Genomic DNA, 25,818 nt, shown 5'->3' with positions numbered 1-25,818 from the left:
GATGAATTATTTTTTAAATATTCTCATATTCCAAAAGTTACTTAACAGCTATTTCCTTCCTTCTCTGTGTCAAAAAGAAAAGGGATGGGATTTAAAGCTTCTCATTCCCTAAAGAACTCTACTTTCTTTCACAGGGAATTCTTTCTGAACATATCTGAGTTGTACATAGATAGGATCTATGCATTTAAACAAAGGGGATTAAAAAAGGGTAATATGAGAACCACAAATCCATCTGTGTTTAGAAATCAAGTATGTCCTGCTTTCTCAGTGAACTAGCTGTATTAGGTAAATCTTTTTGGGGCCCCTTAACTTTTACATTTAAAAAGTTCTTTCCGCCATTTGGTGACATTTTTACCTAATTTTGCTTTTAGGAAACGATGGAAAGAAATGCAATTTGCAACAGTACCACAAGAAGGAAAGGGAAAAGAAAGGGCAGGGAGGGGAAGAAAAAGGAGTAAACATTTATTAAGTACCTACTCTGTGCCAGGCATTGTGCTAAGCACTTCTGCAAATACCATCTCATTTGACCCTCACAACAATCCTGTAAGATAGGTGCTATTATTATCCCCATTTTAAGTCACTTAACTTCTATTTGCCTCAGTTTACAGTTGAGGAAACTGAGGCAAATAGAAATTAAGTGACTTAGCCAAGATCACAGAACTAGTAACAGTCTGAGGCCAAATATGAACTCAAGGCTTCCTGACTCCATTCCCAGCACTGTATCCACTACACCACCAGCTGCCTCAAGAGCAAATTGGTCTTCATAAGTTAGTCAATGAAAGGAAATAAATATAAAAATTTCCAAGAAAAAAGGTTACTTTTCCACAACTCCATTACTGACATGGCATGTTAACATCTTGTAACAGCTAGAAAGAATACAAAGCTCCTAACTCTAAGAATCATAGTAGGTCAATGATACTTAATCATCCCCCATTACTCCTTAGCTCATTTGATCACAGGATATGTAAACATGTCAAACTGTAACATGAGGTGAGACTGTGTTGTCCATGTGATGATTAAAGATCCAAATTACTGTGTGCTTGTCCTTACATAGCAACTACTCTGCCAAGTAAACTTTAGAAATGATGTCTATAATGTGCAAGACCATAAGTTACTATAACTGATTTATATTTGCAAGAAGAAAAATTCCAAACAACATAATGTCTTAATCTTGTTTTTTCTCCTGGGGAAGGCAATATGCCTGACTTCATGTTAAAAGGCTTATGAGGAAGGACAGTTAGAGTTATTCTGTTTAGCCCCTAAGGGCAGAAGCAGAAACAACAAGTGGAAGTTACAATGAAGAGTCTGATGTCAGGAAAGTAGAATGGACTGTCTTATGAGGTGATAAAACCACCCTCCACTACCATGAAGGATTTCAAGGAGAGGCTTAGACAATCATTTTTGGGTTATGTTATAGTGGAGATTCCTTTCATGTATGGGTTGGACAAATGGCTGCCCCCAACTCTTAGATTCTGTGACTTTTTTTTACGGCCTCACCTCTGAAGACACATGTATCTGTCACTCTCTCTTCTAATGTTCAGATAATGCCACAACTTCTCTTCCTCCATGCTCCCAGAGGCAGTGGCAGTGCATGGCAGTGAATTTACAGGCTTGGTTACTGCACTAACTTTTGAACCTAGTTATGTGATCTTCAAAGTTGCTCACCCTGCCACTGTACTCCTCAGAGCCCTCTTTTTGTCCAATTTATACTTCAGAATTTATTTGTTGTTGTTCAGTTGTTTTAATCATGTCCAACTCTTTGTGACCCCATTTGGGGTTCTCTTGAAAACACAGGAGAGGTTTGCCATTTCCTTCTCCAGTTCATTTTACCCTGAGGCAACTGGGTTAAGTGATTTGCTCATGGTCACACAGTTAATGAGTGTTTGAGGACAGATTTGAACTCAAGATGAGACTTCCTGACTCCAGAAGCCAGCATTCTATCCACTGTGCCATCTAGCTGTATTTATTCCCTCTCTGATACTATGTATGGTCCTTATGAATTACTGTGGCCAAAAAAAAGTTTATAACCCTGTAATCGTTCTAATGATGAGTCTTCAGACTTTGCTAGGTTGATGTTTGGACAATATACAGTCAATCTTCAATATCTGCATCCTTAACTTTCCTGACTTTAAGCATTTGCGTGATTTTATTACTAATCTCATTTTTACTTTTGTGCTGACAACTACGCATATTCGCAGCTACGTGCAATAGAGAAAGAAATAAGAGGAGTGATGCAGCACATTTGTGGAGTGGCTGGTATCCTACTAGGTGCTTCAATGGTCTTGTCCACCTTACCATTGTAAAGAGCTCCCTGTGCATCCACTGCATAGTTTCATTGTTTGCCTTTATAACTCGAGTTTTGTGGGGTAATTATGTTCACAAAACATAGTGCAAGTCCTTTGGACTCTTAAGCCCAAGAATGTAAAATCAGTGATGCAGATGCAGCTTAGTTAAACTTCATGCCTGAATGTCTGTAGACAATGTAGGCTGAGAGATGCTTAAGAATCTCAAACTGCTCAAGAAGCAGTCATTCCTGACAGATTATTGTAAACTGATGTGTCCTTCATAATTTCCAATACTATCCATTAGCCCTGAAGGATAGTGTCAGAAGTGAAATCAAGAACTCGGTGTCTTCGAACAGCAGCAAAGTCCCAGTAACCTCTCCCTTAGTTTTCAGAAGGCAGCCAATGTAAAAAGGTTTGCAGCAGTATAGTACACAGTACAATGCCCTCATTCCACCATCCGACACTGTGGAAGGTAAGATTCAAGTTTTAAATGTTTTAGTTTTAAGTATTTTATTTGCTATACAGTATCTATGGCCTGTAGATTTCACGTGTTATGAGACGTGAGTATCATCTGAAATCAATGTTTTTTAAATTGAGATGTTAACACAAAAGGTCACAGAATTCTAAGGAATTATTAGTGAGAAAAATGTCTTGTGTAATGAATTTTAAGGGTTACTTCATGATTATTATGTTCAGAAAAGTGCATATTATCAGAATTAATGTTTTGTTTAAAAGAACTATATGCAGAAAAATGTGTTTTCCATAATCTCTAGAAAAAGATTACAGTTTTTGGTGGTCCAGAAGCCTAAACCTCTATTTCCTATAGGTTTAATATATCACTTCATGTTTTTTACTTTAGTACCATTTTCTAGGAATGTTGCCCTTACAGAAGTTGAGGGAGGATTGACTGTTTAACCCATCAAGAGACCTATATCTGAAGCCTTTCCTGCCTGGTAGGACCTTTCTATTGACATAGTCTTCTAGAGCCCTGGAGCATGTCAAATGACAGAGATATATTGGAATAGGACGTCTGAGGAGGTTACTCAGTACATAAAAAGAGAGAAACAAAGAAGAGGTTGTTAACAAGAAAATAAAGGAAAACACCCACAAACCTGACTCCCATTTCCCTTTCTTATTTGCCCAAACAGACAGAAAAAAAAATTATAAAGAAAGTCTACAAATCATATCTTGAACACCTCTAAGTCTCCTTATCCAGTTCCCACAAATTTGTTAAATACTTAAAACACTGAATTATCTTTTCCAACAATTTTTAACTATAGCCAACTATGCAATATCATATGTCTTATTTTTCCCTGCTTGCGTGTAGAATGGATATTTTGGGTAGTTATTTACTGCGTCCAGAAACTTAAAGAGCCAAAGATGCTGAAAGGAATAGCTAACTTATAAAAACCAGTCAGATTCTGACTGTACTTCAGAATCATAGAATGCTAGGATGAAAATGGAGCTTAAGAGATAAAACAGCATTTCTATTATACCATTTCTACATACTAAGATGCTGAATCCATGAAATGTGACTGAAAAATTGTTTTGGCTCAATATGAACAAAGCATTAACTATAAGTGAATCTTGTTATATGGAGTTTAATTTAGCAATTGGCATAGCATGTTGGGCAGCACTGAACAGTGGATAGAGGGGTGGCCTCAGAATCTTGAAAGAAATCACAGGTCTAGAACAGCAAAAACCAAGAATGCACATATTTCCTCTTAGTTTCACTGGGTTTTCTGTTTACATTGTTCACATTTTGCACATAAAAGTCTAGGTAACTGAAGCAGTGGAACAACTGAATTTTAGATAGTAAAGATAATCTGATACAACATAAAAATAATAATAAATGTAAGCTGGTCTCATATGCAATAAGACAAAGGTGCCTCTTATGAGGTACTGGTCATATGACCCTGGTCAAATCTCTTAACTTCTGGCCAAGCTAGAAACCCATGAGAATATAGAAAGTACAAAACGTGCTTACTTGCATTAGCAGAGGGAATCTCCTCAACCAATGATATCACAGATCCAGTCCCCTTTCTACAGTTTGTATCCTCAATCGATAGAAATGTCCTATTTAGTTGAAACAGTGTATGCAGTCATGAGTAAAATTATATAAATTCATTCTCTACTTTGCCACATTCCACAAAGATAGTCAACACAGCCATGTCTGCATAGAATTATTCACTATTATTTCTAAGAGGAGTGTTCCCAATTGTGGTATGCAGTCTAAGGAGAACTAAAGAAATAAAAAAGCACAAAGATTGTTATATATATAATATGTATATATCTATACATTTATAGATATACATCTCCCCTCTAAATCACAGCCATAGGCAAACTAAGAAATGTGCATTTCTACTGTTGGGCTTCCCTAGTAGATAAAAAAAAAGATCTAATCATCTTTGCATCAAATTATCTGAAAAAAATACAATATCTAAGATGTAAATGGGCAAATATATATGACCAAGAGCCATTCCCCAGTAGATAAGTGGTCAAAAGATAAGAAGTTTTCAAAAGAAGAGTTACAAGCTATCAACAACCATACGAAAGAGTACTCCAAAACACTAATAATAAGAGAAATGAAAATAAAAACACCTCTGAGGTTTCATGTTACACTCAACAAATTGGCAAAGATAACAAAGGAAAGAAATAGTCAATGCTGGAAGGGCCTTAAGAGGAAGGCATGCTAATATAGTGTGTTAACCTATGAATTTATCTATCCACTCAGGAAAATAATTTGAAATTATGTGAACACACACTAAATTGTTATAGCCTTTTATGCAGAGATCCCACTGCTGAGCACGTATGCCAAGAGGTCAAAGCCAGAAAGAAGGGGGGTGGGGCGCAGAGTCAAGATGGCAGAGTAAAAGCAGTGCCTTGATTAAGCTCTCCCCCAAACCCCTCTGAATACCTGTAAAAAATGGCTCTAAACAAATCCTAGAGCAACAGAACCCACAAAAAGACAGTGAACAAATTTCCAGCCCAAGACAACCTGGATGGTTGATTGGAAAGGTCTGTTGCGCGTGGCTGGGAGAGGAGCACAGTTCAGCGTGGGTGCACAGGCAAAGATGGAGTCCCAGCAAACCTAGAGCTGGCCTCAGGAGACTGAATCACTGGCAGCTGTGATGGTTTCCAGATTTCTCAACCCACAAACACCAAAGACAACTTAGAAAGTCAGTAGGAAAGGTGAGAGAGGACCTCCATCCAGCCCCAGTCCCAGTATAGAAATCTATCTTACTCTACTGGAAAATAGAGGGGAAGAGGATAAGAGAGCCAGCGAGGGGGTGGGGAGGACCAGGATGATAGAACGGAGGGCAGATTGGGGGAAGAGTTAATCAGAAGCAAACACTTCTGAGGAAGGACAGGGTTAAAAGAGAGAATAGAATAAACAGGGGGTGGTTTAGGATAAAGGGAAATATAGTTAGTTTTTCACAACATGACTACTGTGGAAGTGTTTTACATGACTACACATGTATAACATGTATGGAGTTGCTTGCCTTCTCAATGAGGGTGGGTGGGGAGGGAGGAAGGGAGAAAATTTGGAACCCAAAGTTTTAAAAACAAATGTTAAAAATTGTTTTTACATGCAACTGGGAAATAAGACATACAGGCAATGGCATATAGAAATCTATCCTGCCCTACAGGAAAAAAAAAGCAGAAGGAGATAAAAGGGGGGAGGTGTGATAGGGGAGGACAGATCAAGGAGAGGGGTATTCAGAATGCACGCTGTCTTCGGGGAGGGGAGAGATGGGGCAAAAATTTGGAACACAAAGTCTTGTGGAAGTGAACGTTGAAAACTAAAAATAAATAAATATTTTTTAAAAAAGACAGAAAGAAAGGACATATATATTTTATATATATATATATATATATATACACACACACACATATAAATACACACACATAAAATACTTTTACTTGAAAAAAATCAGGACAAATGGAGATGGCTCAGGATGCAGTGGGGAACCTTTCAGGCTAAGGTCTTTTAGAGGTCTCAGTTTGACTGAGGCAACACCTATTCAGTGATTAAGACTTAACAAGAAATGAGGCAAGGAATAGCCTCTTTTAAAAGAGAAAAAAAAAAAAAGACCCTCAGTTTCTGGACAAAACAGAAACAATTGCTATGCAGGTTAATTCTGAGCCAATCAGGGCCCAAACAATAACCAAGTAGGGCTTGGCCTGGGACCTATAATTGGTCAATCAATGAGAGCTAGAGTGATTCCAAAAGCCAGATTGATTTGGGGTTAGGCAACAATTTGACATGCAGGTGGAAACTTATCCAGCAGGCAACTAGAAATCAAACTCTGGATCATGGCAATGAGATCAAAGCTGGAGACAGAGATCTGAAAAACATTTGCATAGAGACAGTAGTAGAAGCTACAGGCATAGGTAAGAGAGAAAGCACACTGAGAGATGAGAGCCCAGGAGAGAGCATCTGGAGACATTTATGTAAAGGAGATGGGAGGAAGAAGTGCCAACAGAAATTATAAGTAGAAATCAATTGTTCCTAAAAACTTAAGTACTTTTTATCTGGACTATTTTGTTTGATACGTGCAGTCTGGGATTAAAAAAAAAAGCAAATCATATGGTTCAGATAAATGAATGCTGAAGAAATTGGCTTTAGTCTTTTCAAGAAGTTCTTCAAACGACTGAATCCAGAAGCCATAGTATTTAAATGTTTCTTATGCTTCTGGGTACTTTAAGGTCCTCAACTATTACTATTTATTGAAGAGTATTCAAATTTTTCTTTAGATTAAAATTATGGTCATCTTAGCAGAGATGGATGAGGTATAGAATGAGTCGTATAATCTCAGACATGGCCAAAGTGGTGTTTTGTTTTTTTGGCTTTACTATACATACTTATTACAAAGGATAACTTGTATTTGGCAGAGAGCAGTAGGAGTTAGTGGGTAGTAACATAGATGGAAAGAAGCATCAATAAAACATTTTAAGTGCATAATTTTTTAAAGTGCATAAGAGGATGCAAATAAAACAATTTTATGACTCGTTAAATGTATGCATACATATGTATACATAAAAAAAGCTGTACATTAACAGAAGTTCAAATTTTCTTATATAATCCTCTTTCTTATTCTTCTGGGTACATTTATCCTTGCTAGATCATGGGTTGGCATGAAAAATTAAATGAGAATTTTTTTGGAATTTTGCAGATGATACACAAGGTTCAGCAGATGACACAGGAAGAAGTTTAGAAACTCAGAAATGCATAAAATAAATGGCTACTATTTTACAACATCAACCCAAATTTTATAATAAGGTGCAGTAAACACCCCATAAAAGAAAAAGAAAAAATTCAGACTTCTTCTCTGGTATGAAGGGTCAAAAATTTTTATGGATTTTCCAGATCACAGGGGTGCTACACTTCCCTAATCCCTGCCATGTAATGTATATTGAAATGCTTGTGCTTGTCGATGACCATTAAATTCCTAATTTTTTTAAGTGTCCAAAGTCATTAATTGTTTCTATCTGTATTCTTCTGGGTGCCTTCATGTAAACACAGATTATTGTCAAATGTTGGGGTGTAGAGATAACATCTTTTATTACGGATTTTTGTGTTGTAATAAGAAAAGTACGGTACATCAAAATGACCTTAGGCAAATCACTTGATCTCTTCTGGCCTTAGTGAATGCATCTTTAAAATTAGAGTGCTAGACTAGGTGATCTCTACAGTTCCTTCAGTTCTAAATCCTATGATTCCAATGAAGCTATTGTGTTCATTCATGCAAGAGGTAATAGAGAATTAAACCAGAATGGTAAGGAGAGGAGGACAGGATGCATGCTATACTGCAGAGTAAAATGACTTTAAAATGCTAGAGGCAGGAGTACAGAAATGGTAACTTAATTTGTTACAAGAAGGAACATGATTTGACCCACACAGTAATAATCAATGGTATGTTGCTATCCTTTGAATTTTAAGATGATGCTCAACGTAGAAAGTGCTACTGGCCTATAGATATGGGGAAAGGAGGTAGGGTGAGAATGAATATTTATATGGAATCTACTGTGTGTCTGGCACTATGCTAAGCACTTTACAAAATACTGGTTTCCTCTCCACAAGAATATCAGCACCTTCTCAACGTCCTCAGTCTCCTCTTCCCTCTATTTGGAAGGCTAGAAGGTAGAGCAATAAACTTTATTTCTTTATAAAGGGAACAGAACTTTGCAGGTAACTACATTTTTCATCAGCAGCTCTGCTTAATCTCCACTTCAGGGAACATCATGCCCCTGTGCTGGGTACCCCCTGATGCCTTTCCTCACCTGTACTCCCCCTTTCAGCTTCCTTTTGTGTACTATTCACACCCCACCCCCTCTTAGATTCTAAGCTCCTTGAGGGCAAAGACTATCTTTCTTTCTGAATCTCCAATGCTCAGCACAGTGCCTAGCACATAGTAGGAGTTTAATTATTATTCACTGAATGGAAATTAAGTAATCCTCCACCTTGCAAGGTAGATGCTGTTACCATCCCCATTTTACAGTTGAGGACATTGGGGCTAACACAGGTTAAGTGACTTGCCCAAATCCACAAATCTAGTAAGTTTCTGAGACCGGATTAGACTCAGGTGCAGCATGCCTTTCCAACGAGCCACCTTGTTGTCAAACATACCAACATTTGACTTGCTGTCTTTTCCATGTCATACTCAACCAAAACATTCTCAGGCTGGTAGCTTCAGTGATTCTTTTTAAAGCTTATTACTGTTGAGAACTCTGCCTCTTAAATCCATGTTCTTCTTGGTGTCTTTCACCAAACACCAAACACAAACCTGTTATTTCACTTCTCCTTGTTACACATCAGGCTGTCCTATCAGCTTCAGTGGCTTTCTAGCCAGACACAGCTTTCTACTGCTTCTAATTTGAAGTGATACCTTGAAGCATTTTCTTTAGTCCATTCCATTTTGGTTTATGCTCATTTCAGCTCACTCTGTATCAAATGTTTGATGGAGCCCTCCTAATGTTTGGAACAGCAAAACTGTAGCAAACAGCATCCCTTTCATACTCATTTAGCAGCACTCCAGGACTTGGTATTAAACACTTCATTATCACATTTTCTTTTCAAGAAAAAAATATAAACCAAAGCAAGCTGTCATCTGATCGATGCAAAACCTCCATTTAAGATTGTCATTAGGGCTCTTGATACATGGATGCAAGTTTCACCTCTAATTTAATTACAACAAATATATTAAATGCCTTCTATGTGTAAGGCATGTGGTAGTTGCTGAGGATACAAAGATGAAAAATACAGTCTCTGCCCTCCAGGAATAATTTGTAGTCCGTTGAGGAGGTATATGACAAATCTATATGACACAAATAGGAAAAGGAAGAAAAGGAGAGCCAGGCAAAGTGCGACGAGGAATCTGACGAAGGGCATCTCATCTGAGATGATTCAAGAAGGGAAGACTTCATAAAGGGAACATCAGAGTTCAACCTTGAAGGCAGCGATTTTAATAGCTAGTGTAGTTATAGGACTGTAACAGCATAGATTCAGAACCAGAAGGACCTTCCTTAGATGTAATCTAGCCCATCCCTGTTGGTTTATAGAGAAAGAAACTGTTAGAGGAAGGATCCAAATGCAGGTGTTCTGACGTCATACTCAGGGTTCTTTCTATTATATTATGTTTCATCTAACTGGTTTCTCCACCTCTAGCTTCTCATGCTTAAATCCATCCTTCATACTGACAAATTAATTTTTTAATTACACAAGCCTTATTATTTCACTGCTCAAAAATATTCAAAATCTCCTTAGTATCTGCTTAATAAATGACTAATTCCTTAGCTTGGCATATAAGGCTCTCTGTAATTTAGCCCAGTTTAGGGAGTTGTATGCCTACAGCGAAGGCATCTTGGTACAGTGGAAAGAGCACTGAGTTTGGAATCAAATGACCCAAGTTCAAATCCTGCTTTTACAATTTATGACCTCTGACACTGTTGATAGCTCCTACTAGATACAATCTCTACCTTTTCATGACACTGTTTTTTCTCCTGGTTCTCCTTTCTGTATGCTGCTCCCTCTCAGTCTCCTCCTCCATCCATGTTAATTCCCACCAACTATGGGTTTCCCCCAAGGCTCCATCATGGTCCTCCTCCTTCTCTTTTTACTGCATATTATCACATATTATCACTTGGTGATTTATCAGCTCCCACGTGTTCAATTATCATCTTTATAAAGATGATTCCCAGGTCTATCCTGTTTTTCCAGTCCCACCCTTACCAACAGCCTTTTAAACATCTCAAACTGGAAGTCGCACACACATCTCAAACTCAAAACATCTAAAGTGGGACACAGTATTTTTCCCTAAAAATCCTCCCCACTTCCCAACTTTCCTATTATTGTGGAGGTCACTACCATTTCCCAGTCATCCAGTTTGTCACTTTGGGATAATATTCTATGCTTCATTCACCACACATAGCCAATCCATTATCAAATCCTATCATCTTTGAAATCTCTCTCTTATATATTTCCTTCTCTAGAATCAATGAGCCGCCACTCCGGTGCAGGCCCCTATCAATTCTTTTCCTAGAATACTGAAATCACTTTCTAATTCATCTCTTTGCCTCAAATCTCTCCCTGTTCCAATCAATGCTCTGTTCAGCTACCAAAGTGACTTTCCTAAAGAGCAGGTCTGCCTGTGTTGTCTCCCTATTAAATAAAATCCAGTGGTTCTTTATACCTTCGGGATCAAATAAATATAAAATCCTCTGCTATTTAAAGTCCTTCACAACCCGACCCCTTCATACTCTTCCAGTTTCCCTTCCATGTACTCTGCAATACACGTAATCTGACCTACTTATAGCTTCTCACACATAACACTGCATCCTGACTGTTCCACTGCACACTTGGAATGGTCTCACTCTTCACCTCTGATGCCCAGCTTTCCAGGCTTCCTTCAAAGTTTAATTCAAATCCTACTTTCTATATGAGGTCTTTCCTGGTCCCCTTCCTTACCCCTAACTGCTAGTGCCTTTCCTCTGAGATTATCTTCTATCTACTCTATTTATCAGGTATGTACATAGTCACTTACTTACGGTTCCTTCCATTAGAATGTGAGGTCCTTGAAAGTAGGGACTGAATTTTTGCCTTCCTTTGTATCCCCACAGTCTTGTATATAGTAAGCACTTAATAAATGCCTGCTGGCTACCTGTGTGGCTTTGGACAAGCCACTCAGCCTCTCTAGGCCTAAATTCCTCATCTATAAAATGAAGGGGATTGTTCTTGTAGACTGTAAATTCTCTATCTCTAGATGTACAAGGTGAAGAGGTTAATCTCACACTAGTTTCCCTTACATACTTAATGTTCTCGCCAGTCTATCTGCCTTGTTCCAAATCTGATCTATCCTTTTCTTCCCATGCTCATTCTACATAGCTTCCTATACAGAGAATGCCCATATCTCACATTCACATCCATTTCTTTGGGTGAGATCATATCTATTCCTTCAAGACCCAACCCAAATAGTACTTCCTTAATAAAAAAAAAAAAAAAAAAAGGCCTGGTCCCTTAAGCTGGATTTCTGTCTCTTCTGATGTAGAAGCACTCTGTAACTCTATCGAGAACTTAATTCTTTGCATTATACTTATTAATGTACCCACTACCAGACCGTAAGCCCTTTCAAGGTAGAGATCATGTCATCTTCATACCTCTTATCTTCTTTTGCACATAAAAGCCTGTATAATATGTGCACAATTGAGTTTTTACTTTAAAAAAGGGTTAATGCGGTTGGCAGATAATTCATGTACCATTTAGATAGAGAATATCCATTGTATTGGATACCATGGAGAGCAACTACAGCACAGAAAAGAAATAAAAGTAGATATACAAAACAGAAGAAGCCACTAATTAAACCCATGACCTCACATGTCTATACACAGGTGAACAAAGAATAGCTAACAAGTTCAAAAGACAAGGAAAATTTCTAGTTTTTTAGCATTTTTTGTGAGCAGGTTTTCTTACATTAGTTACCAGCATGAGAAGGAATCATCATGAGTTTTACTGTCAATGAAGTACACTCTGTAAAAACAATCTTAAATGGTATAATTCAACAGTTCATCATTGTCATTGAGATGACAACTTAAAGTGCAACAAATTTAATTTCACTGATGTGAGAATTAATTCCTAGTACTTGAGCAGCATGAATTCTGAAAGAATTCAAAGCAATAGTTAAGGCTAAAATATTAAAGTAAACAACTTCTTGTAAATTAAATTCTTTATTCTCTTTGACATATAAGATTTCAGAAATGCCTTATCTTTTAAGTCCTAATAATATAGTTTTAAGTTTCTCTTTCTGTCACTGCTTTAACCCTCCAATTCCTATCAAAATGCTTTGTTGGGTTTTTTTGTTTTGTTTTGTTTTGTTTACCAGATGACTGATTTCATTGGTATAAGGAAATTCCAGTAAGGATGAAGATCAGCATCTGCTCTATAACTTATCACTTTGGAAAGTTGCCTGATGCTTTCTTTTTTTTTTTTTTTAATTGGCCTCTTTAATGTTCTTTGAATAAGCCACTCCATTTCTCAACTCCAGACATTTTCTCTGACTATCCCCCAAGCCTGGAATGCTCTCCCTCCTCGTCTTTGCTTCACGGTTTCCCTAGTTTGCTTCATGTCCTGAGTAAGATCTCACCTTCTACCAGAAGACTTTCCCAACCCCATTCTTTAATTCTAACATCTCTCCTCCACTGATTAAACTTATCGTGTGTGTGTGTGTGTGTGTGTGTGTGTGTGTGTGTGAGTATGTATCTTGTTTGCACATAATTGACATGTTGTCTTCCCCATTACATTGTGAGCTCCTTGAAAGCAGGGACTGACTGATTTTATACTTCACTGTGAAAATTGAGGCCATTCACTGTAAACTCCTTCTTCTCCCCTCCTCATCTCACATCCCTTAAATGTCTTCCCCTACCATCTCCTCCACTCCTGTTTCATGGGAAGAGGTGACTCTTCTTGACAAGGCAAACTCCTCCGCATCCATCCTATTCAGTCAGTTAGCATTAATTAAGTACCTACTGTGTACCAGGCACAGTGTAAATCTGTGGGAATACAAAGAAAGGCAAAAGAAAGTCCCTACTCAAACAGCTCAAAGTCTAATGGGGGAGACAACATGCCAACAACAAGATATAAAAAAAGCTCTATAAAGAATAAGCCAAGGGGGCAGCTAGGTGGCGCAGTGGATAGAGCACTGGCCCTGGAGTCAGGAAGACCTGAGTTCAAATCCAACCTCGGACCAAACACTTGACACTAACTAGCTGTGTGACCCTGCGCAAGTCACTTAACCCCAATTGCCTAAAAAGAAAATAAAAAGAAAATATCATTTAAGAATGAGCTGAAAATAACCTCTCCTGATCTCCAATTGCCTCTCTATTATCTCAAACAGGATAACCTATAGGCATATCAAACTCACTATATCCAAATCAGAATCCCTCCCCACCAAAACCCCCCTCTTTTGCTATTACCGTCAAGGGCATCACCATCCTCCCAGTCACTCAGGCTTGCAACCTGAGTGTCATCCTCAACTCATGCCACTCCAATCCACATATCCAATCTGTTGCCAAGTCTGGTCATCTCTACCTTCATAAAAGCCCTCATATATGCTCCAAACACACCCCCACCATCCTGGTACAGGCCATCCATCATCACCTCTTTGCTAGACTACGGCAATAACAACAGGTTAGCCTCCCTGCCTCGAGTCTCTCCCCTCTCCAATCCATTCTTTATTCAGTTGCCAAAGCAATCTTCCTATAAAGCACAAGCATGACCTTGTCACTCCTTACTCTAAACTCCAGTGGCTCTAGGATCAAATAAAAAATCCTCTGTGTGGCTTTTAAAGCCCTTCACGCACCCCCTGGCCCTTCCTACCTTTCCAGTCTTCTTATATTTTACTCCCCTCAATGAACCCTATGATCTAGCTGTTCCTTGCTCCTCTACGATCCTGCTGTTTCTTGAACATGCAGTGTTAACTCTAACCTCCCACCTCCCACCCCCACAGCCTGGATTGCTCTTCTCCCTCCTGGCTTCATTCAAGACTCAACTGAAAGCCTACCTTCTGTAAGGGGCTTTTCTTCACCCTTCCCCCACCCTGACTGCTAGTGCATTTCTTCTGAGATTACCTCCCATTTAGATTGAATATATATATCATATGTTTAATGTATGACATATATCACATAAGTATGTATTCTCATTAGAGTGTGAACTCTGTATTTCTGCCTTTCTTTGAATCCCCAGCACTCAATAACTGGCATGGTGATGATGATGATGATGACAATAAAGGAAAAATGAAGGATTTCAATTATCTGGACAGTTACTGAAACACTCCCTACCCAAACCAGAACAGTCAAGATATCCTGACTTGACAAAAAAGGCAACTGCTATTCTAGATCTGATGCTCAGCAACAAGGAGAAAGTGGTTGCTGGAATGTAAATAATGGTAACATCGGGGGAGGGTGAATTGATAATTAATTTGTGAAATTATGAAATGGGGGCAGGCACACCTGGTTCTTTGGGTATTCACCAACAAAGACCACAATGTAAGCTGAAATTGAGGCTACAATCACACCTTAATAAGACACAAGTGTAGGGACAAATAGGCACAGAAAATACAGGGACATGCAGTGAAAAGGGGTGCAGAGACAGGGGAGGGTCAGGGATAGGGTGAATGAAGGCAGGAAGCAGGGGAAGAAGATGAGGTGGGGGAGAGGCACAAAGCATAACTCTTCTACTCATGAATTAGAGTTGGGAGCACTTGGCAGCCTGCTCCCATCTTCCACGAAGATGGAAGAGTGCTCAGGGTAAGGGGAGGAGTTTGGGATCTTACACCACCTCAAAGTTGTAAGCAAAACTTTATCACATTATCTCAAAGTTATCAGCACCACTGGTGTTCTGCGGGTCTTACTACAGATGTCTGGAACTTGTCTTAGCTACATACTACAAGATCCAAAGGTGCTGACAGCAAGGCCTCAAGGGCTTCCCTTGATTTAGCATCTATTAACAGGATGTGATTTGGGGGTAATAAAAGATACAATTTGTAAATTATGCTTCTTTGATCTTTGGAAGGGTTTGTCTGTGACTGCTTGGGTTCCTTCGCAATCTTCTTAGTAATGCCACTTTATACTGGCTACTTACACTCACGATAATGACCAGAAAGAGAGGAGGTGGTCAGGAGACCAGAACAAGACACAATTTTAGCACAAAGGGTCATTTCATCTTAGAATTTGTGATAAAGGCAAACTTAGCATTACTTTGATATATACCATAGAGTCTGAAAGAATATTTTTTTAAAAAGGGGGTTCACAGAAAGAACAGGATCACATGAACTAAAATTCTATAATGGAAATTTACCCCCAAATGAAAATCTCTCAAGAATTAAATTCTGAAGACACAAAAGGAAGCAATTCCCATGAGGAAGAAAGGCTGAGTTGTCCAAAGAGACTAATATGGATGTACAATTTAATCCAATTTTATCAGGGATTTCATCAACCAGATTAAGTTTTTAAAATATACATACAAAAAACACAAGGGCAGGTACAGAAGGAGGAATGGATTTTAAAAAAACCAAACAAACTTGGAGCAAAGATCTTAAGTGCTTAACCACAGTGCCTTTCATGTTTTGGAGTTGGGAGGGGTAACAATTTCATCAGGAAAGGCAATTCCTGGTGAAGAACTCCTTCAATATGGATTAGTATTTGCTCTATAATTTACAGTCTTAAAGAGCTGACTGAAGCACTAAGAGGTTAAGTGACTAGTCCAAGGTCACACAGCTAGTATGAGTCAAGAGACAACACTTAACACTGAGAGTCAATCTTGTGGAAATATGTCTAACATGATTACACATGTATAACATATACCAATCAGATTGCTTGCTATCTTGGGGAAAGGAGAGGGAGAAAAATTTGAACTTAGAATCTTATAAAAAATGAATGTTGAGAGTCATTCGAATCCTCTAGCTAGGGGAGATATAAAGGGTAAAGAAAACCTTAGAAAAATCAAATATGGAAATAAAGATAACTTTAAAAGCAAAGGCAACTGAGTAGACAGAATTTTCTTTACCCTGGGTTTCGGCCATGAAAATACAATAAAAATACATGTAACAAAAAGCCAGTCATTGTCAAATTATTTCAAAATACTTTTGAAAATGAAATAAGACCACAATAAAATCCTTGTAACTTCTCAAAATTTTTGGAAACAATGTACAAAATTCTGAACTACCTTCCTTTGGCTGGACACACTTTATTACAAAACAATATCCATTAATTTTTAAAGCTATAGTATAGCCCAGGGGTGGAGAACCAGGGGCCTTGGGGCCAACATGTGGCCCTCTAGGTCCTCAAGTGCAGCCCTCTGACTGAATTCAAACTTCACAGGATAAATCCCCTTAACAAAAAGATTTGTTTGGATTCAAAGGGCCACACTTGAGGACTTAGAGAGCCACATGTAGCCTCGAGGCCAAAGATTCTCCAACCCTGGTATAGCCCAAGGTTCTTCAGATGTTTTGAGGCTGGCAGAACTAGTGAATGCCAAGCTTGGATACAAGTCTTGGGACAGGGCTGATAAGTGATGAAAACACAAAATTATATTCTGTTTTCTTTCTCATGGAAAAAGGTCCTATCCACAACTAATGGATAAACCTAACTTACAAAACCAGGCAAAATTTAAAAAGCAGCAAAAATAAATGTTGGTTAATCTTGGTTTCAAAACAATGGAGATTTGAGTAAACTAATTTAAGGACCGGTCTGTAATGGATGTGACTCAAAAATCTAAACAAAAAACACTAAACAGCTGCACAATATTGTTTACACAAATTCTTTACCATTAGACTCTCTTTAAAAACTGAAAATAACCTGTTTTACTAGTCTACTTTCTTCTTTTTCTTTAGAAAGGCCTGAATTTTCCCAATTCTTGAGGTGTTAATGAGCAAAAAAAAAATTATTTCAAAAAGCAATTTCTAAGGCATAAAAACTGTAAAAGAGAAGTAAATAATGAGAATATTCAATTGCAACTCAAAATTTGTTAATACTGGCTTAAAACATGCTGCTTCCACTTGTATGAGCTTGGGCAAGTTATTTATTTCTCTGGGCCACAGTTTTCCAAGCTCTGAAATGAAGGAGGCAAAATAGATAACCTCTAAGATATTTCCAGCTCTAAATCTATGATCCAATGATTAATATGGGAAATGTTTTACATTGGAAATGTATACTCAACAGTTCTCTATATATGAAACCGTAAGACTAATGCTACAGACTGGATGAGATTATAACTCTTCAATATAAAAAAATTAAGTTAGATATAGGAAGCTAAAAGTTTATGAAATAATAATTCTCATTTACACAGGGTTTTAAAGTTTACAATCTAATCCAACAAATATCTATATGGCTCCGATCACGTGCATGGCACTATGCCACTGTGTGGTGCAAACATAAACTGAAAAACATTCTTTGACCTCAAAGAGCTTACACATCCTACAGGGCTATGTGCACTTTTCCACAACCACCTTGTGAGAAAATCATGAAGGTTATAGTTATGGTCAACATAAGACTTGTTGGTCAAATCACAGATTACTAGTATGAGGAAGCAACCTTTTTTAAGCTTTGAAAAAGACATCTGTAGGACAAATATATTACCAGCTCAGCTGGTAATAAAACTTATATTATCCCCAAATGTTATACTGACCACAAAATATGAACAGATTTTTTAAAACATTTTTTAAAAAATTAATGGATAGAACAACAATGGTCAATTAAATTAACCAAGAATGTTGTGGTCTTATAGCTACCATTTTGAGAATGAATCCAAAGACAATATTCTCCTGCAATGGCCCCCTTGGTACCATAGTCAGTGGTGAGATGTTTGATAGGTGAGATGATTGAGATGTTTATTTTATACACACTTAAGTTATTATATATTGTACTTTTTATGTAAGTTAAGCAGTACTAAATTTCTCTCACAAATACTTGAAAAATTCACCTAATATGTAATTGGAGCTGATAAACCTAAAGAGTTTAAGTAATAGAAATAAATAGTATTTTTAACAATAAAAATTTCATAAATGATAATTATGTATTTAATATGTACTGTGACCTTAATATTACAGTACATTTTAAATAAATCAGTTATACAATATGTGATGTTGGGTTATAATAGAAGAGACTCCTTTCAGGTACAAATTGGACTAAATGATCTCTGAGGGCCCTGAGACTTGGTGATTCAAACACTTAAGTAACAGTACTTTTGGCATGTGTGGGATGACTTTAGTATGAACTAGAAAAATTACACCTTGATGAGCTTTAAAACAGGTTTTAAAATAATTTTTCCTCTCCTTTTTTAAGGTGTATAACTGAGGCTTATGGATTTGCATTTGGCATCTTTATAACAATGTAATCTCAAAAACCTAAAATTCCCAATCCTCCAAAATAGGCGAAAATGGATCACAAAACATGACTGTCTTAAAAGGTCATAATTTCTTTAAATGATAAAAATAAAAGATACTTCATTTACGGTTGAGAAACGGAATTTCAGCTTGAAATAGAATTATACTGAGCCAAAGGACAAAAATAGCTCTCTTCATTTACCCACAGTTTGTACATACTAAATATCCACTGAAATGAAAATGAGCTGAACTCGCCAAAAATATCAGCATCTGGGCTGAAACCAAACTTTAATGAAACCAGAAAGTGAAAGCAAAGTTAATATTTCAATCCAGAGACTCTAACCCACCACTGTATATATTAACTCCACCAACACACATTTCAAGCATTTTTCTATTTTGGAAAAGCTGTCCAGATAATAGAACTATGCTTTCAAAAGTCAAATACTGTACTATATCCAAAATAAATTCAGAAATTTATAACAGTTTTTTAAAACAATGATCAAAATGGGCTTTTTTAGGTGTTCAGCTACATTTATCTTCTCTTGTTCCCTCAACACCCCCCCCAACAAACTAGCAGCATACCATGATGCAGAGAGATGTATTTCTTTATTTCAACCAAAAGCTCAAAAAGCGCAAAAGCTTAGGGATAAACAAAAACGTAAACTAATACTAAGAATTTAAAGTTAGAGCCTCTTAATAACAGTACATGTTTTTAAGCTTGGTTTCTAAACAGCCCACGCTAAGTTCATCTCAATGTCAACCAGGATGGTGATAGGCAACAACTCACTAACTTGGAAGGTTATTTAGGACAACAGTTTCTTTCATTGCCTCCTATCCTAGCCTATTTGACATGTTAGCAGAATTCAGCATAAAAAAGGACAAAACAAAAACAAAAAACCAATGGGGTATTTAACTCTTGTTCTATCTTTTTCTCTGAGCAATACTTACCCCACCCCCCAAGAAGACAACCTAAGCATTCACCTTGCAGTATTTTCCTAAGTAAGGCACAATGGGGGTCAGTTTCCTGTTCTTCACCCCACCCCAACCAATTCCCTAGGGCTGCACTACCCCCCCCCCCCCCCCAAGCTTGGCCAGAAGCCATTCATGCAGATTCTTGGCTTAAGTCCAGTTTTTCCCTCCTCTGCAACCCGTTTTAGAGGCTGATAACCTGGCTACATCAATAACCTCCCCCCCCCACACACACACACTCTCTCTCTCCCCTTTTCTCTCTCTCTCACACTCACACCCTGCCGCTTGCATACTGCGGGCTCCTCCGGACAGTTTCCCTGGATTCGAGTTCAATCCTCGGGAAGCTTTCTTTGCCGTTGCAGCAGCAGCACCCCCATTGTCACCCCCTTCCCAAGCTACAGCACCTCTGACCCTGGACGGCCCCGCAAGGTCTCCCGGCGCCCCGGCTCTGGTAGTTACCTTCTCCAGAGCTTGGCTCCGGATACCAGCAGCAGAGTCGCGCCAGCAGCTGCAGCCTTTGAGGTGGACACTGGCTGCAACCCCTCTGCAAAAAGCTTATCGCGAGAGAGGAGAGTCAGGGTCCCAGGGGCCCGCTGCGGCCCCTGCACCCAAGCGGGACAAGTATTTATAGTTTCTGGCTTCTCTGGGTGCCAGCCAGCGGCCCTCGTTTCCCCGCAGGCGAGACTTGACCCGTCGGGGCTGCACCCTCCGCAAATGGCCCGGGAGCTCTGCTTTCCTGGTCTGATCCTGGTCTTCTGCCCTTGTCTCCCTCCCTCCTTGCAGACAGGCACCGAGTCACATGTAGAAAACGGGAAAGGCGGAGCAAGCCGAGAGTGCAGGGAGGAGCGGCCAAAGCCCCTGCAAACAACCCCTCAGGAAAAGGAGCAGAGCGGAGCAGCTGTCCGGATTTTTCTGGGACGGGAAGTAAGGGAGCCTGCTACTTGGACGCAAGGAGCGTAGAGGTTCCTGCAAGGTCCTAAAGTGGGCTGTGTACACGCAGCACGCTCAGAAATACAGGCTTGGTCCTCACTTGACCCTCACTCCCTACTAGGGCTCTTCCCCAGACTGCTTTTGCACCTACAGCCCCACCCCTTTTAAAAGTCAAAACAATCCTCTCCAACCCCTCCCTTTGGCGGGGAAGAAAAGTGCTTTGCTCTTATTTAACAGGACACACCAGTTAGACATGCTGAGAACCTTTTGCAAATATCTTATTACTCATAGATACCTTTATACAGCATTTGAGCCAGCTCTCTGAATAAAGAAATGTCATTTGTCTCCTCAGAAAAAATTAAGGTTCACCTAGATAAGAGCGTTGCTTATTAAAAATAAAATACTTGGATTTGGTAGGTTTGAAAGGCTGTTCCTTTGCCTCTAAGGTCAGGTTCTATCCTTTATCTTTAAGATACATGCATACATTTATTATATTATATGACTATATGTGTATGTGGCCTCCCTCATTGGAATGTAAGCTTTCTGAGGGCAGGAGTTGTTTTGTTTGTTTTTTAATCCACCGGCATTTAGCAAAGCACTTGACACATCGTGGGCACTTCATTAAATCCTTATTGATCGACTGATTCTGGCATAGTGAAAGAAGGATCAAAGTTTGTGCACAACACAATAAACAATCAATGATCTGCTTAGATTATAGTTATACAGTACAGCAAAACCCAATTACCCTGAATATTCAATAACTGAATTTCTGATTAATTGCAAAGGGTAAAAGGAGAAAGGACAAATGACTTTCAAATACTAATGAAAATCTTTCTAAACATATCAGGCTACTTTGTTGCCATAGTGGATACTCCATAGTGCCTATTATTGAATCTTTCTCTGATAACTGAAGTATTCCTAGCATCTCAAGGGTCATTACTGTAAACACAAATAAAAATTACTATGCAGGTCCTATAGATGCAGCTGCTGAAAACTTGTTATTGAAAGCACACTTAATCCTAAGGCTAGCTTTGCTAAACTGTTTTTTGTTTAATCTTTTTTTTTTTACTTTTTTGTTTCAAGAAATAGCTCTTGGCTTAGGAGTGAAAGAAAAACATTCTGAAATGAAAGTCATGTAAAAACAAAAGATATCAACAAAAACTTAAGAAAAAACCTAAAGAATGAAGAGTGACCCCATGATTTAATCTAAGAACAGTACACAACTAAAGGCCTTGCACATATTAAGCACTTAATAAATGTCTGTTGAAATGAATTGATACCTGGATCTATTTTCTTGTTATTTACCTATATTCCTAAAAATAAATAGTGAACTGAACAGTGTCATACTTCTTTGTTTCCCTTAAGACCCTGAAAATTTGCATCTTAGGAAATCCAAGTATGAGTTCCATTCATAAAATTAATGACAGACTCCAGCATGAAGGCTGAAATCTCTTCTTCAAGTAGTAATCTTAAAGTTCTTTCAGATTAAATGGAGGGACAGTTTTTTCATTAGGATTCTGATTGTGCTAAACTAGTCTAGAAACATTCAATTAAACATATCTTCATTAGTTGTCTATTATGGGTAATCAGCAGAATAAAGATATGACACAAATCCTGTTCTCAAAAAGCCTACAATCTAAAATATTAAATAAATTATAATTTTTAGCAAGCAGTATTTTTTAAATAATGCAGTCTTTTATCAAGCACCTACTATGTGCCAGGCACTATGCTAAACACTGGAAATACAAAAAGAGGCAGAGACAGTCCTCGACCTCAAGGAGATCACAATTTAATGGAGGAAACAGCAAGCAAACAAATATGGACAAAGAAGCTTTATACAGGATAAATAGGAAATAATTAAAAGAGGGAAGGTACTAGAATTTAAAGGGTTTGGGAAAAACTTCCTGTAGAAGATGCTATCTTAGGACAGCTGTGAAGGAAGCCAGTAGGTAGAAATGAGGAGGGAGAGCATTCCAAGCATGGGGGATAGCCAGAGAAAATGCTTAGCACCAAGAGATAAAGTGTCTTGTTTGTGAAACATCAAGGAGGACAGTGTCACTGGACTAAGGATTACTTGGCAAAGAGTAAAGTGCAAGAAAACCAGAAAGTTGAGGGGGCAGGGAGTGAGGGTTAGATTATGAAGGGCCTTGAACACCAAACAAGATCTTGTATTTGATCCTAGAGGTGATAGAGAGCCACTGGAGTTTACTGAGTTGAGAGGCAGCATCATGTGGTATGGTATGACATGGTCCACCTCTGCTTTCAGTAAACCTCTTCGGCAGCTAAATGGAGGATGAATTAGAGTGGCAAAACAAAAAAATGCTCCAAATCACTAATAATTAGAGAAATACAAATAAAATAACTCTGAAGTTCCACTTCATACCTATCACCTGGCAACACTGAGAAAAAAGGAAATGACAAATGTTGGAGGGACTGAGGGAAAAGTCACATTGATGTATCTTTGGTGGAGCTGTGAGCTAGCCATCCTAGAAAGCAATTTGGAACTGTTCCAAAAGTTATTAAGTATATATATTCTTTGACCCACCAAATACCAGAACAAGGCCTACACCCCAAAGAGATCAAAGAAAGAAGAAAAGGTTTTATATATCAGAAAATATTCTAACAGTTTTTTGTGCTGACAACTGGAAACCGGGGGCTACCCATAAACTGGGGAATGGCTGAACAAATTATGACATATGAATGTAATGGAATAGAATTGTTTCAAGAAATTTAGAAATAGTTTCGGAGAAACCCAAGAACACTTATATAGTGATTTGAAGTGAAGCAAGCAGAAAGAGAACAATTTATACCATAACACCAACATTTTAAAAACGAACAACTCTGAAAGACTAAGAAGTTTGATCAATGAAATGACAACCAAGATTTCAAAGGATGGAAGATAAATATTGCTACCCAGCTCATGACAGAAATGATGCAGAATGAGACACATTGTGTGAGACACATTCTAACATTGTTAGACATGGCCACTATTCTCTCCCTCACCTTCCCCACAATGGGGGTGGGGAAAGAGGGAAGGAAGGTCAAAGGAAGGAAAAAAGCCTTGTAATTTAAAAAAATTAATTAAAAAAAATGAAAGAGAAAAAGAGAAATTGAGGTTAAGTGTTAAACAACTTGTCCAAAGTCAAATGGACAATGTCAGAGCCAAGATTTTCAACTCAAATCCTAGGACTCCAAGCCCAGCTATAACCAAGTATGAAATAGCTCTAAGCACTACATTTCTCTCAAAAATAAACGACAGCCTAGTAATGCTTTCTGTTGTCAAATCATAACTCTTTGCTCCCCATGGCCTCTTCCAAATTCTCCCTGTAATCACTCAGCAACTTCTCCTCCTTTGAGGTTTACTCTATCCAAATTCATCACCTGTTCCTGAACCTGGAAGACATTATTGGCAACTCAGTAAGAGTTAAGTACCATGCTTAGATCATAGTCTCCCTCTTAACCAAAACTACTGACCTCATACTAAGAACTTCAAAATACTGATTTTCCCCTCAAACATTCTAACTTATGAGTTCCTCAATCTAATCAACTACCAAGACCTAAATCTTAAAATCTTCAGCTATACATAGGAAAGGTCATATTTTTGATCTTCCATCACCCAAAAGTGTTTCACTGCCATGTTCAGGAACAAATTTATCTTATCACATGTTCAGCTAAGAGCTTACCCTATACCTGAACAAAGAAATTAAAGCTATTTACAGAGACTTCTAATATCCCTATAGTATCATTCACCACTATCTTGTCTTCTACTCCAGTGGCCTATGAAAAAGTGGCTATTCTTGCCAAGACTAACTCCCCTATATGTACACTTGGTCTCAGGTATTCTTGTCTTCTCCAGCAGATTGCCTCCATTATCATCAGCATTCTCTAATCTTCAATCTCTCCCTATGTGCTGGTATTCCTTCCATGCTACTACAAATATGCTCAAGTGTCCACATATTAAAAAAAAATTCTCATTTGATCTGACCATCTGAAATTGATCTCTCCAAGTTTACTATCTAACTGCCAAATCTGATACCTTTTTCTCAATCCTCTTCCTTCTAGACCTGTCTACAGCATTAAACACTGTAGATCACCATCTCTTCTGTATGTTTTCTCTCTGCATTTCAATGACATTGCATTCCCATGGTGCTCCTCCTATTTGTCTGACCACTCAGTGCCCCCCAATACACTATCCAGGCCCTCTTCTCTTTAATTACTCCAAGCTCTCACTAGATGATCTTATCAGTTTCTAGTGGGCTCAGTGACTATCTGTATTCATATAACGACCAAATCTATATCAAGCACAACTTCTATCCAAAGCACCAGTCCTGCATTACTAATTGCCTGCTGAATATTTTGAATTGGATGCCCAACAGGCATTGTAAACTCAAAAGGTCCAAAACAGAACTCATTGTTCTTTTCCCTCAAAACTGCCCCCATTTTTATCAAGGGCTGATGTGGTTCAGTTGTTTCAGTCGTGTCCAACTCTTCCTGACCCCATTTGGGATGTTCTTGGCAAAGATACTGAAGTGGGTTGCCATTTCTTTCTCCAACTCATTTTACAGATGAGAAAATTGAGACAAACAGGGTTAAGTGGCTTGCCCAGGGTCACACTGCTAGTAAGAGTTTGAGGTCACATTTGAACTCAGGAAAATGAGTCTTACTGACTCCAGGCCCAGCACTCTATATACTGTGCCACCTAGCTGCCTTTTATCGAGGGCACCATCATCTAAAGCCCATTCCCTATTTCTATATCAAAGGCACTGCTATCCTCTCAGTCACTTAGGCTTTTACATCCTCACTCTTATTCACCCCACAAGTCTAATCTGCTGCCAAATTTGTATTTTCCAATATTCACACAGCCATGACCCTAGTTCAAGCTGTCATAATCTCTCACCTGAGCTATTATGTTAGTCTACTACTACTCGGTTTCATTATCCAAGTCTATCCTCATTCTATTTTTTATCTAATTTTGTTTTTTTTTTTAATAAAAAAACCTTATTACAAACATACAGTCAAAACAAAACAAATTTCTGCACTGATCATGTCTAAAACAATATATATGTATATTTGCATACATATATGCACACAGATATGAAGACGTCAATAAATACATGTATATATTTATAGCTATATATCTATATCTGTATTCTGAGACTTTGGCCTGCCTATCATGAGGTAAATAGCATGTTTCAACCTTTTTTTTTTGTTGAGTTGTTTCAGCTGTGTTCAACTCTTCATGACCCCATTTTGATGTT

At 38.3% G+C, this 25,818-nt stretch overlaps 1 protein-coding gene across 4 annotated transcripts in view; it reads right to left on the bottom strand.

Moving 5' to 3' along the window:
* The window catches only part of LOC114031829 (oxysterol-binding protein-related protein 1), a 305,142-nt gene that overhangs the window by 150,118 nt on the left and 129,206 nt on the right, over positions 1-25,818 (bottom strand). Inside the window, exon 1 of one of the 4 annotated variants that reach the window (XM_027846972.1) lies at positions 20,090-20,183. The exons of the other annotated variants lie outside the window; for them this stretch is intronic. The gene's annotated coding sequence lies outside the window, so the exon portion shown is untranslated. Of the gene's footprint in view, positions 1-20,089; positions 20,184-25,818 lie in introns of those variants that run through there. 4 annotated transcript variants of the gene reach the window in all.

Source organism: Vombatus ursinus, unplaced genomic scaffold (genome assembly GCF_900497805.2).
Source record: "Vombatus ursinus unplaced genomic scaffold, bare-nosed wombat genome assembly UNPS02015255.1, whole genome shotgun sequence".
Classification (NCBI taxonomy): Eukaryota; Metazoa; Chordata; class Mammalia; order Diprotodontia; family Vombatidae; genus Vombatus; species Vombatus ursinus.
The sequence above is the reverse complement of the archived record's forward strand: the minus strand, read 5'-3'. Positions and strand labels throughout refer to the sequence as shown.